Source organism: Artibeus jamaicensis, unplaced genomic scaffold (assembly GCF_021234435.1).
Source record: "Artibeus jamaicensis isolate MK-2021 breed Jamaican fruit bat unplaced genomic scaffold, CSHL_Jam_final contig_787, whole genome shotgun sequence".
In the NCBI taxonomy this organism is placed as follows: Eukaryota; Metazoa; Chordata; class Mammalia; order Chiroptera; family Phyllostomidae; genus Artibeus; species Artibeus jamaicensis.
The window spans coordinates 5954188-5967550 of record NW_026521972.1 but is presented as its reverse complement, the minus strand read 5'-3'; the positions used below and the strand labels follow the sequence as shown (position 1 = coordinate 5967550).

General features: G+C 38.4%; 1 pseudogene; it reads right to left on the bottom strand.

The window, feature by feature from the left end:
• Positions 1–12594: 12594 nt before the first annotated feature.
• Positions 12595–12842, bottom strand: LOC119037190 (cytochrome c oxidase subunit 7B, mitochondrial-like; annotated as a pseudogene).
• Between the last annotated feature and the right edge of the window lie 521 nt (positions 12843–13363).

The window sequence follows — 13363 nt, the reverse complement described above, 5'->3', positions numbered from 1 at the left end:
AATAAGATGAGAGAAACTTTACACAAAGGTGAACTCAAACAGCTGGAGAGTATGATTGCACCTGTCCCCCTAACAAATATCCCACACTAGCCAATCTGAAATCCCCACCATTAGAATCCCCTCTGGATATGATAGAAGAGCAAACTCACTGTGAAAAAACCTATAGCGTTAACTTGATCTTCTTTCTAACTGATTGTGTGGCCTTGGTCAAGTTCCTTAGCATTTTAGAGACTTGGTATAATGAAGGAGCAATATAAAATGTCCTTTAAATACCCTTACAAGCCTGAACATCCATGAATCTAGAAAGAAACACTGGAGTGTGAGAATTACCCAACAGAAAAGCTATTTCACAGAAATAATTTTATAAGTATTAATACTCAGGGATTTCCAAGATCTTAATTGCACCATTCAAAATTTTCCTTTCCTTTATTCTGTCTTGGCACAAATTAAAATTCTAATTTTTCTCCCACTAGCACACCCAGTCTCTTTCCTTTGCTGTATTCCCCATAGCACTTTCTAGCTCTTAACATACTAAGTCACTTATTGTTTGTGCTTTTGTCTATCTTTCTACCCCTGCCACCAAATATGAGTCCTACCTGGGCAGGGAGTTTCATTCATTTTGTTCATGGGTGTATGCCAAGTATTTGGAATAGCACATAACATATAGTGAGTACTCAATTAATATTGTTGAGTGGATGAATGAGTGAATTCCTAATTCAAATTTAAAATGAAACATTCCCAACTTCAGTAACAATTTTGAAAGCAAATTAACCAACTATACATTAGTCCAGTGGTCCCCAATCTTTTTGGCACCAGGGACTGGTTTCATGGAAGGAGAGCAGAGCTTAGGTGAGCTTTGCTCATGGCCAGGTGGTCGGGGCCCCCTGAATTAGTCTGTTAGCACAGTGTTCCTTTCATATGGAAGTATATTTCAAGTAGATTAGCCTTATGAAGTGATACAAACCTTTTTAAAAAAATAGTGTGTGAACATTGGCTTAGTGAACTTATTTGACCTTATTCCCAGGAGAGAGTTCATTTGACATCAGGAAAGTTCAAAGTTAATGATTCATAGAGCAATTAAAGAACTAAAAAGGGAGTGGCTTTTTTATGAACTCTGCGATTTCAAAACCAGGTAGGGTAATATTATTATGTTAGGAATTCCTCGGAGTTGATGTCAGAGGGTGAGAGTTTTGGCTAGAAAGAGAGTGATAAGTAGATACACACTAGGATTGATCCAACCAAGTTAAGTACTGAACTTCACAGGAATTTCCCTTTAGGAAGAATCTTCAGAACAAATTTACTGAACACACAAGAAAACTGGACTCATCACTTTTTAACCATATTTCATTTTGAACTGAAACCTCTCAAATAAGTCTATTAATAGACTCTCAGTAGTCTATTAATAACAATAATAAAAAGAACAATAGAAGTAAAGTTTCCAGACTTACACATGCAGGTAGTAAGCTAACTGCTCATCATTTACTGTCTCATTTTACAAATGAAGAATTTTAGTTGTGCTGAGAATAAAGAAATTCTTCAACATCAAATGACCAGAATTTAAATTTAATCTGTTTAATGCTGAAGCCTGTGTTCTTCATTGCAATGCTAGCTTGTCTCTTGTTTCTAAAACTTTAATGTATCAATAAAAGGCATAATGTGATACTATCAAGAACATTCAAAACATATTTTTTGTGCATTCCAAAAACCAATACAAAAAAATTTCAAACTACTTATTTCCTGGCAGGTCTCCTTGAAATTGATTCAGAGCTCCCTTTTGTATTTACTTTGAAAATGATAATGCTCATTTTAAATGTAAAATGTCAATTTTGCTTGTCAAAAACAAAACCCTCTCCCTGTATACTAAAATTACAGTAATTTTCTTCCCGAAAACGCACATACAACTTGAGGAACAGAGTGCTTATTCATCCTTATGTTGTCAGCATCTATCAGAGTGCCTGCCACACAGTCAGTGCTCAGTAGAAATGTTAAGTAAAGAAGAATCACAAAAGAAATAATTGCTCTGGCTAAGGACATCTTTATTTGAACGGATATGCTTCAAAATGTCAAGCAACGCTGCTAATCAGAATTTCTATATGTCCATTTCACAGATGGAAATTGTGTGCCTATTATCTAGGCCCCACTTTGTGACGGTCACTAGCAGCACAGCCTAAAAAAAAGAGAGGCAAGATGTCTATCTAGCCTCAGAGAAATCTGATCTTCAGGGGAACAACAACTAAGTCATTAATTGGTCTTTTCTCTTCATTATCTTCCTCAGGTAGTGAAATAAAATGGCTTAAAGGAAAAGGATCTCCAGGTCTTTGATCTTCTGCATGATTCTTTGAGGTTGATATGGAAGCAGCAATTAGACAAAAATGCACCCAAGTTACACAGAAATTGATGGCAAAACCAAAGCTAGAATAGTTATTTTAGCCTACCATATATTTTGTATTGCTTAGAGATGATCTCTGTTTTAACCTCTGTCTGTCTTAGAAGCATGCTATAGAAATTTTCAGGAATATGAGAATTTTCTAAGAAATGCAGAATTTTAGGGGTTCTAAATGTTACTTATTTTAGTCAGTTAATGTTGGTCTTCACTAGATGTGGTGGTTCTACATTAAACAGCAAATCCCACTAGGAGATGAATAAGTGTAACTAGGACCCTGACTCTCTTATCCCCATTTCCATGCCTTATAAAAATTTTTATTTTTTCATTGTAAAAATAATACACTGTTAACATAGGATATCTGTAAAATAAAAAAGTTTAAAGAAAAAAATGGCCCTGGCTGGTGTAGCTCAGTGGATTGAGCGCGGGCCTGCGAACCACACGATCGCGGTTTGATTCCCAATCAGGGCACATGCCTGGGTTGCAGGCTGGTTCCCGGCAGGGGACTCACGAGAGGCAACCGTATATTGATATTTCTCTACTTCTCTCCTTCCCTTCCTCTCTAAAAATAAATAAATAAATAAAATCTAAGAAAAAAATGTTCTAACTTTTATCACTAAAAAACCATTCTTGTCTATCTAATGAATTTCCAGTCAATCTTTCAAACCAACCTGTGTCGTAATGAAGAATTTGTCCCATCTTTGTCCAGGATTCCAGGCATGGAGCTCCTACAGTAAGGGCGTCCAAACTTTTGGCATCTCTGGGCCACAGTGGAAGAAGAAGACTTGTCTTGGGCCACACATTAAATACATTCTGACATGTAATCACAAAAAAAAAAAAATCTCATGATGTTTTAAGGAAATTTGTGATTTTGTATTGGACTGTGTTCGTAGCCATCCTAGGCCTCATGGTGGTTAGGCACCCGTGTGAAGGCCTTGGAATTTCCTGAGTGACGTCTTTTTTATGCCAATGAGGTGACTCATGGTGGGCCTGTAAGATGGGGCTGAGGATCAGAAAGTCCAACTACAGGATTACAGGGTTGAAATTTTGGGCCAGTCCTAACTCTGGGGAGGTTTTAGGGCTGGAGATTGAGTTCGTTCACATGGCCCATGACGGATCAATCATGCTTATATAATAAAACCTCAATGAAACCCTTGGACTCTGAAGCTCAGTAGAGCTTCGCGGTGGGCGAGCACATCAATATGCAGGGAGAGCGATATGCACTGATTTTTGGAGAGGGCATACATGCCCGGCATCCACCCCATACCTTATCTTATGTGTATCCTCTATGATAAAACTGTAAGCATAAGTATAAAAACACATTCTTCACAATTTGATATATTTCTTTCTAGTATTACAGCAATTCATTTGCTTTAATAGTTCATGGTATGCTGTCACAGTTTCCCCTCCTCTCTTCCTCGAATATTGACATAGGCATTTGACGTGGACTCCAGCCAGCAGGGTCCATATGTTGTGGCTGTGACCAACAAGTTCACATGGACTACAGAAGTCCTGTGGAGAAAAAAGGACGGCGCGGCCACTCTGAGTGAGAGAGGGCCTTGACCCCTGCCTGGACAAGCTTTTATTGTTTTTCTGGGTACATTACATCAAGGATGGTCCTCATTTACTATGCACAGGTTTGCTTTAGGTGGTTCTCTTGTACAGATGACAGAGGAAAGAATGTTGCTAACTGCGTCAAAAAAAAGGATGTTTCAGATCCCAAGGATGTTTCTTACTTCAAAGAAGAGGTGGTTGAACTGGTTACATTCCATACTCGGGAGGTTTAGCACAGACTTGAGGAATTTACTTTAAAGATATGCAATAAACATTTTCTGCCTCAATTCAGGGTGAGAGAGTTTTAGCAAAAAGCAAACCTCATAGCAGCCTAGGTACAATGCAGGCCTGGTTCCCCATGACAAAACCGATCTGTGGGCTCAATTACTGTGTGCTGACTCACTCACCCCGTTTTCTGAATCAGGGGCTACATTTGCCACTGCCACACAGATAGGTTCCCTATAGATATTGTTCAATATTACTAGAAAGTCTTTCTAAGCACATTTTATATTGTACTTTCCTTAAGTGGATGTATCATAATTTTCTCAGCCATTCATATGTGATTAAGTATTTAGATCATGTCTCATTTTTTACTGTTATCAAATAAAGCAACAATGAACATTTTTCTGATTTTTTTCTCAATACTTTGGATTATATCTTAAAGACAGATTTTCTAAAATTGAATTGAGACAAACATATTTAAGGTACATGTTGCCACAATGTTTCCTTATTCATTTTAATAATTTCCACTTCCTAACTATTTTACTTCACATTTAAAAATAACCATAGGATATGTTTATTGATTTTATTTTTTAATATATTTTACTGATTATTGCTATCACAGTTGTCCCATTTCCCCCACTTTACTCCCCTCCACCCTGCACACCCCCTCCCACCTGCATTCCTTCCTCCCCTTTAGTTCATGTTCATGGGTTGTATATATAAGTTCTTTGGCTTCTACATTTTCTATACCATTCTTAACCTCCTCCTGTCTATTTTCTACCTACCATTTATGCTACTTATTCTCTGTACCTTATCTCCCTCTCTTCCCCTCCCACTCCCACTCCCCCACTAATAAACCTCCAAGTGATCTCCATTTCTGTGATTCTGTTCCCACTCTAGTTGTTTGCTTTTTTTTTTGTTTTTTTTTTTGTTTTAGGTGTGGTTGTTAATAATTGTAGGTTGCTCTCATTTTACTGTTTATATTTTTGATCTTCTTTTTCTTAGATAAGTTCCTTTAACATTTCACATAATAAGGACTGGGTGATGATGAACTCCTTTAACTTGACTTTATCTGGGAAGCACTTTGTCTGCCCTTCCATTCTAAACGAAAGCTTTGCTGGATAGAGAAATCTTGGATGTAGTTCCTTGCCTTTCATGACTTGGAATACTTCTTTCCAGCCCCTTCTTGTCTGTAAGGTCTCTTTTGAGAAATCAGCTAATAGTCTAATGGGAAGAAACTCCTTTGTAGGTAACTCTCTTCTTTTCTCTTGCTGCTTTTAAGATTCTCTCCTTATCTTTAATATATGCTAATGTAATTGTGATATACCTCGGTGTGTTCCTCCTTGAATCCAACTTCTTTGGGACTCTCTGAGCTTTCTGGACTTCCTGAAAGTCTATTTCCTTTGCCAGATTGCAAAAGTTCTTCTTCATTATTTGTTCAAATAAGTTTTCACTGTCTTTGTCTTCCTCTTCTCCTTCTGGTACCCCTATGATTTGGATGTTGGAATGTTTAAGGATGTCCTGGAGGTTCCTAAACTCTCTTCATTTTTTTTGAATTCTTGTTTCTTCATTCTGTTCTGGTTGAATGTTATTTGTTCCTTCTGCTCCAAACCTTTGATTTGAGTCCATTTTCCTTCCTGTTACTGTGGATTCCCTGTAGATTTTCCTTTATTTCACGTGATGTGACCTTTATTGCTACCTGGGTCTTTTTTATGCTGTTGAATTACCCAGTGAGTTTCTGGAGCACCTTGATAACCATTGTTTTGAACTGTGCATCTGTTAAGTTGGCTATATCTTCATTGCTTAGTTGTATTTTCTCTGGAGCTCTGATTGCTTCTTTCATTCAGGCCGTTTTTTTGTTGTTTTTTTTTTTGTCTTGATGGGCTTGTTCTGTAGTAAGGGGTGGAGCCTTAGGCGTTCACCAGGGTGGGGCAACCTACAGCTTCACTGTGATGCTGTATGTGGGGAAGGGGTCACTTGCTCTGCTCTCTGATTTTCAGTCACTCCCCCCACTTCCCACAGTTAAATTGGGCCCTTCTGGTGCTGATTCCCAGGTGGGTGGGCTTGTGTACATTCTAGAGCCCATGAACTCTCCTTTGAGGCTGCGCGGTTCTCCCACTGCTACTTCAACCCCCACAGGTGTTTTCAGTCAGAAACTTTGAGGCTTTATTTCCTTGCACTGGGGCCCTGGGTTGCGCCATCTGTCTCGCTCCTCTGTTGTTCCTCCTGGTTTATCTGCCTGTGACTGTGGGACCACCCAGCCTGCCAACTGCTGCCTTGCCACAAGCTCTACTCCGCCCCTCCTACCGGTCTGGATAAATGTTTCTTTAACTCTTTCGTTGTCAGACCTCCATACATTTCAATTTTTTGTCAGTTCTGGTTGTTTTTTTGTTTTTAAATGTTGTTGTCTTTCTTTTGATTGTGCGAGGAGAAACAGCGTTTCTACCTATGCCTCCATCTTGGCCAGAAGTTCAGTTTTGTTAATTTACTCATTCGAAAGTATCTGAATGTCTTCTGAATATAAGGGACTCATCCTAGGCCCCTGCTCAAGTATACAGAGTTTAGTCGACTGCAGCAGGATTCAAGTGTGAGGTACTAGCAGTGTTTACTGATTCTAAAGTAAGAGAAAGGGGGAATGAGAGAAACATCATTGTGAGAGAGAAATTTCCACTGGTCGCCTCCTGTCGGCACCCTGACTGGGGATTGAACCCTCAGCCTTTCTGTGTGTGAGACGATGCTTCCATCAAATGAGCCACCCTGCCAGGGCTTTGCTTTGCTATTGTGAATACTTGATAGTCTCATTTTTCAAAGTGTCTCTGCTGTTTTAATTCATATTTCTTTGTTATTATTGTGAACATTTCACTACATTCTCCTTTGTTTACCAGTGTACTATTGCCTTTCTTGTGTCCTTTATTTTCATCTTTGAAAATTTTGTATCCATTTAAATGAGCTCTATAAGTATTAAGAATATTAACTCATTGTGCTATTTGCAATAAATAGCTATTTGGTTACTCATTGCCTTTAAATTTGAATTTATTCAAGATAATTTTTATGTTCTTTTTAGCTTTATTTAAAACAATTATTTTTATTATTTCTATATCATTGTATCTTTTCAATGACCATCATTAACCCTTTCTAGTATTTAAAATCAAAATTCAGCTGAGTAAATTTGAAGATTTAATCAGCTATATTGATTCGTGAACTAGGCAGCATTCCATCCAGCAGCTAGAAGGGCCTTCTGAGGGGTTGTTCAAAATGAAAGGATTTTATAGGAAGAAGGTAGGGCAAGTGAGCTACTAGGGGAGGGGCAGGGGGAGAGGGTATTATTTTGGACCCAGGACATCTTGTATTCGGGGGAATAGAAGGGAAAGGTCTGTATTATATACAAGGGGAGACCCCCCCCAAAACTTGGAATGATCTTCTGGAAGGTTGGCACCTTGTAGAACAGGCTTCCCCCACTAGGTGAGTGTTCTAGGAACCTACCTGTATCGGTGTACTAGCTGGTATTATTGTGAGAGGCTGTGTTTGGCTTCAGTCAATTTTCTTCGAAGACTCTTCGAACATGTTTGCGCATTTCATGATGGGTGATTTACAAGTGCACCTGCTCACACTGAGCTGCGTTCAGCAGTTTTTGACCCAAAACGACATGATTTCTGTGACCCACCCTCTCTACTCACCTGATCTCACCCCAAGCAACTTTTTTGTGTTTCCTCAGATGAAAAAAGTCCTCAAAGGGAACCATGTTGCTGATGTGGAAGAAGTGAAACAAAAAATGTCAGAAACACGAAAAGGCTTCAAAATTGACAAGTTCAAAAACTGTTTAGAGCAGTGGGAAAAAATATCTCAGTAAGGTGTATTGCATCAAATGAAGAGTACTTTGAAGGTGACTGAAGTTTAAACATTTAATAATAAATACATAATTCTTTATAAATAAATTCTGGGTTTTTTTTTGTCCCCCCTCGTAGACTGCCTTTTCTTTCTATGGTAGATGGAGAGGGCCTATGTGTCCGGTTACTGGTGCTTAACCAGATTAAGATTATAGTTGAATAAGATTGGTTCTGTGAGAGGTTGAAACTGCAGTTAGATCAGGTATTGAGTCTAGGTTTGGAATCATGGGCTTTTAGGACAAGTGACACCATTTGGGGACTTTTTTTTTCCCCTTTGACACCAGTCATTACACTTTTGTTAAGTTCTTCATTTTCATTTCTGCTGTAATATTCCATTAATCATCTTTATCAGGATTTTTGAGTAAAAATACTATTTACTCAATATCAAACACTTTTCAATTCTTGCCTGATTTACTTTTCACAGAATTCCTAGGTGGATTCTACATTGTGTCTATTTTAATGAAGAAGTAATAAAATTTTGAAAGGCTGAGTAAACTGTTCAAAGCCACTCAGCTAAAAGATGAAGTTGGAATTCAAACCCTCCTAAGCCCTATTTTATTCTCATCTTTTTCTTGATTTAACTCCTACATCCTCTCTCCCATTAATTCTGTAATTCATGTAAAAAATCTTCTTGTGCTATTATGTTAGGTTTATTTTAATAGAGGACAATGACTTACTCAGAAGGATGATTCTGTAGAGATGTTTCTAGGGTGATAGAGGGTATAAAACTTTCAAAGCACCCTAATAATAACGTAGGCAGCTACCCTACTAGTCTGACTTCTGTAAAGTTGTAAAGTTGTCTCTAATACCAGACTCTTGACACTTAATATTTTTGACAAGCATTTATTAAATCTTTATTTTTGTAAGTTTCTGTATTGCTAAAATATAAAAATAAATTTCTAACCATAAAAATATTAATGATAAATACCAAATGAGAAGTACAGATAATGAGCAGTAGGACTGGGGGGGTTAGAAATCACTTCTGACTGGTGTAGACAGATGGGTTCACAGAGGAATAAAATTCAGGCTTTTATATGCCATTGATTTATCCATGGCTAAGTCACTTAATTTTAAATTAAGTCCATTATCATCATCTGATTATCATTTCAATGTTGCAGTGTTGGCTAAATGATGTTAAAAGAAATAACCTACTTGGAGATGATTAGACTATTAGAGTTACGTTGGGAGTCAGGTGGGTTTTTTTAAGTGCACATGTGAGTAGAAGCAATCCGATATAATCCAACGTAAGTTTAGGTGCAGTCACTCAATGTTCCTTGTCATCAAGATAGTCACATGTCCTATACAAATAAAAACTGATTATACCTAAATGGGTGGCAAGTCTGTAGATCCTTTATTGTTATTGCCACAAGTAATTTGTCTTGCTCTTTGGACTGGAAATCTCTGGTATATTCTTCCTTTGATTCAGGTCAATTAAGTTCATCAAGGTAAACTTGCATTCCTTCTCTCAGAGTGAACCTTTAATTGAACCTTTAATTCAGACTCAGATTGGCTAAAGAGAGGAGCTAGGAGAGATAGGGGAAATGAATTATTGGAGTAATCAGGGAAAGAAACACACGGAATTTATAACAGAAGAGGCATGGGAAGATCCTGCTAAAGATTTAAAAATCCCCTGTTGGGAACCCCTCTGCCTGGTTTCAGGAGTTGTAACTGCCCCCCCCCCATTGATAAGGCTGAGTGAGCGACCTCTGGCTGTGAGCCACTAAGGAGACAAAGCTTATTTCTGGAAGCAATGCTGCTTCTGCTTCATCCTCCACCCCCAACGCTTGCTTGGTTAGTCTATGACGGGTAAGACCCCTCAGAGGGGAAGGCAACCTAAGCCAGACACGATCACTTGGGAGGCCATCATGGAAGGACTCGGGGAGGAGGCTGCAGCAAAGAGGGAGTGATGGACCCTCACCCCCTGGCTATTCTGACATAGCCTGAGTCCCCATTTCCATCTGGGAGAAGCGCTTCCTGGCTCTAATCCACTTAAGCCTAAACACCTATGACTGGGAAGGTGGTGCAGCTCTTTGCTGGCTAGAGCAGATTCTGGGGTGATCAGGCCTAAGAAAGAATATGTAAAGTCCTGTGAAACCTGCTTTGTTTAGAATGCTCTCGTTTAAATGATAAGCGTCCAAGCAAGAAGTTTGTTCCTCAAAGTTTTATGGCTCTTTAGCTATCTGACCCTGACTGAGAATAAGCCCTCGAAGTTCTTTGAATGCTATCCATTGTTTGCTCCTTACCTGTAATCTTGTGCAAAATGAACCCAATAAAAGCCCATTGAGGAAAAGGCTCTTGGTCCGTCTCCTGTGAGAGATTGACCACCTTTCCTCCCCAAGCAGATCATGTCTTGGCAGTTTCATTTTCATCTGTGGCGGACGGGGGGACTTGTGGGCAAAGTTGCCCCCACAGGAGAAGAAGGCAAAATAGGTGAAAAACATAATAGACAAGCTGTAAAAACAGACAAGCTGTAAGAGTGGCTTGAGAAATAATAAAGAGTTGAGGGAGACAGGATATGAATATTTATTTGCATATAGAGCCTGCATTTTTATGATATATTTTTATTTATTTTGTACCATATTCTAAACTGTACTTTTTCACTTATAGTTGACCTTCAATATTATTTTGTATCAGTTCCAGATATACAGTATAGTGGTTAGACAGTAATATACTTTACAAAGTGTTCCCCCAAATATTTTTAGTACATACCTGATGCCATACATAGTTATTACAATAAATATTATTGACTAGATTCCCTGTGATGTACTTTAGATCCCTGTGACTATTCCATAACTACCATTTTGTATTTCTTAATCCATTTGTCTTTTTCACCCTAATCCCCCCACCCCTCTGGCAACCATCAGTCTGTTCCATGCATATGGTACATTTTTAGTCAATGCTTATTGATTGACAAAAACACATGTAATGGATTTTCTACTGATGGCAGAATTTAAAAATCTGAAAATTCCACATTAAGGATATATAACCATTTACTAACAACATAGTTACCACAGTTAAAAAGGGAGACAGTGGAATTAAGGCCCATGAGTGCACCGTTCACTAGGCTGCCAGACCAAGAGAACGAGTGACACCGTGGGCCTTCCACATCCAATATCTACCAGTTCATCTCACTGGCAGGAACTCACTGTTTGTGGAGCTTGCATGGCAGATGCCCTTTACACTTAAGATTGAGTTGTTTGATAGATCTTTGCATATTAGGTTTGCTTCAGGTAGGATAGAAAGGTGTGTTTCAGAAAAAGGTTATTTGGGTGTCAAATAGGTTCAAAAAAATATTGCAGCTAGATTGACAATAGCATTTATACAGTTTCTATCACTGGAAAAGCACTTTGCTAACTTACATAAACAAATAAGCACAACATGATTTCAGTCTATCTGGGACAGTGAAACTGCTACAACTAAAATAATCTACAATCTCTCTGAAGGTAAAATATAATGTTTATCTACTCTAAAATTCAGTACAATATTTAGTATATGGCAAGCACTTAGTAAATGTTTGTGGAATAAATATTGACTGAACTGAAACCCAGATTTATGGAGAAATAGCGCAATAAGTCTGAATAATCAAAAATATTTAACTAGTATAAAAAATAAGAACAATGCTCTATCTTAAAATAAAAAAACCTTTGTATAATTTTATACTGGGCTATACTTTCCTGACTTAACCTGCTCATTTTTTCCATTCATTTCCTTCACACTTACTTATTGAGTATTTACTGTGTGCCAGACACTGTTTCTAGGTTGTCTGAGCAAAATACCATGAAATTTGAATAACAACCTGAAAAATAAATGAGCAAATGAGTTATACCATACAGCTAACTTAAGGAGAGAGAGTTTCAAGCAGAGGAAATGTGAAGCGCAAGTGCCCTAAGCTTGTATGTTCGAGGAGCAGAAGGCCGATGAGACTGAACAGAATTAATGAGAAAAGGGTAATAGGACATGAGGTCAGAGTTAACAGGGGCCAGATCATGTCAGGACTTGGGAAAAACTTGGATGTTACTCTCAATGGGTAGGAGGAATGGTTGGATAGTGACAGAATTTGACATGACTGACTCTTAGCCATAGACCTAGAGAGGGGAGGGTGGAGAGAGACTGTTAAAGAAGGGTCAAGGTAGGAGCAGAGAAACCTGTGTTGATGCTATTTCAATATTCATGGTGACAGATGCTGGGAGAAGTGGCAATGAATGTGTGAAATGGTTTTGTATTTGTCCATTCTTTAATTATTATTTAGGCACTGGCTTTTTCCCTGTGTTACGCTGTTGAATGTAACAGAGAATATATGTATCTAGATCCATGAGGGCTGACGAAGGCCAGTGAAGGAGGTGGCCTTCTTCAGCCCTCCTTCGAAATAGAGGTGTTGTCACTAATACATAGCAGCTGTTGATTGTTTAGAGTGTTTCAGGCAGCGTACAGGTCTTCTTTTGTGAAGGTTTCAGGTGTACTTTATTTCTTCAGACATGCCATATTTTAATGGGTACATAGTACTTTCACTTGGCATGAATTATGAGTTAGTTTTGAGACAATTAATTATTATACCAGGTGGCATGACGACTGATCTCTCCACTCCTTTGGGGTGACTCTGCCAGCAGGGGCAGGTCCCATCCGATCCTAATGTGTGTTGCTGTATATACCCATGCAGCCACACAGAAAGTGGTTCCACTAGCTGATACAGCATTGCCATATTTGTCATGGAAATTGGGTGTTCATTTCTGGTTGATCTGCCTTGCTGTTATTTGCTGAATGCTTCGAATGAGTGTGGTTTTGGCCAATGGGAACATCGTGAAGCTGAAGACAGACCTGCAGCAACCGCAGCTGCTGGTTTGTTGGAACTTCATGTCAGTTACTGTTGCAGAGAACCCTTAAAAAATGTAAAAGTCTTTTAAATACACAAATCACTTAATCTTGCAATAGCAGTATAAGGTAGAGTGAGTCCTCACTTGACATTGTTGATAGGCTCTATGACTTTAAATAAAATGATATGTAACAAAACCAGTTTTACTACAAACTAATTGATATAAATAAGAGTTAAGTTTCTAGGGCATCTCATCAATGTTACAACTAAATGATGAACAAAATGACATTATCCAAGAAGCTGCTGTACCATTATTACCACCTCTTTATCAAAGAGATAACTGGGGAACAAAAAAGTTAAGTAACTTGTTCAAACTTACACAACAAAACAACGGAAATGGTGCTTGAATCTAAGTTTTGCTGACTCAGAAGTCCAGATTGTGTAGGAAAGTCAGGTACTGAAGACAACAATTGTAAATTAATTTAAAGATTTACATGTGGAAAGGCA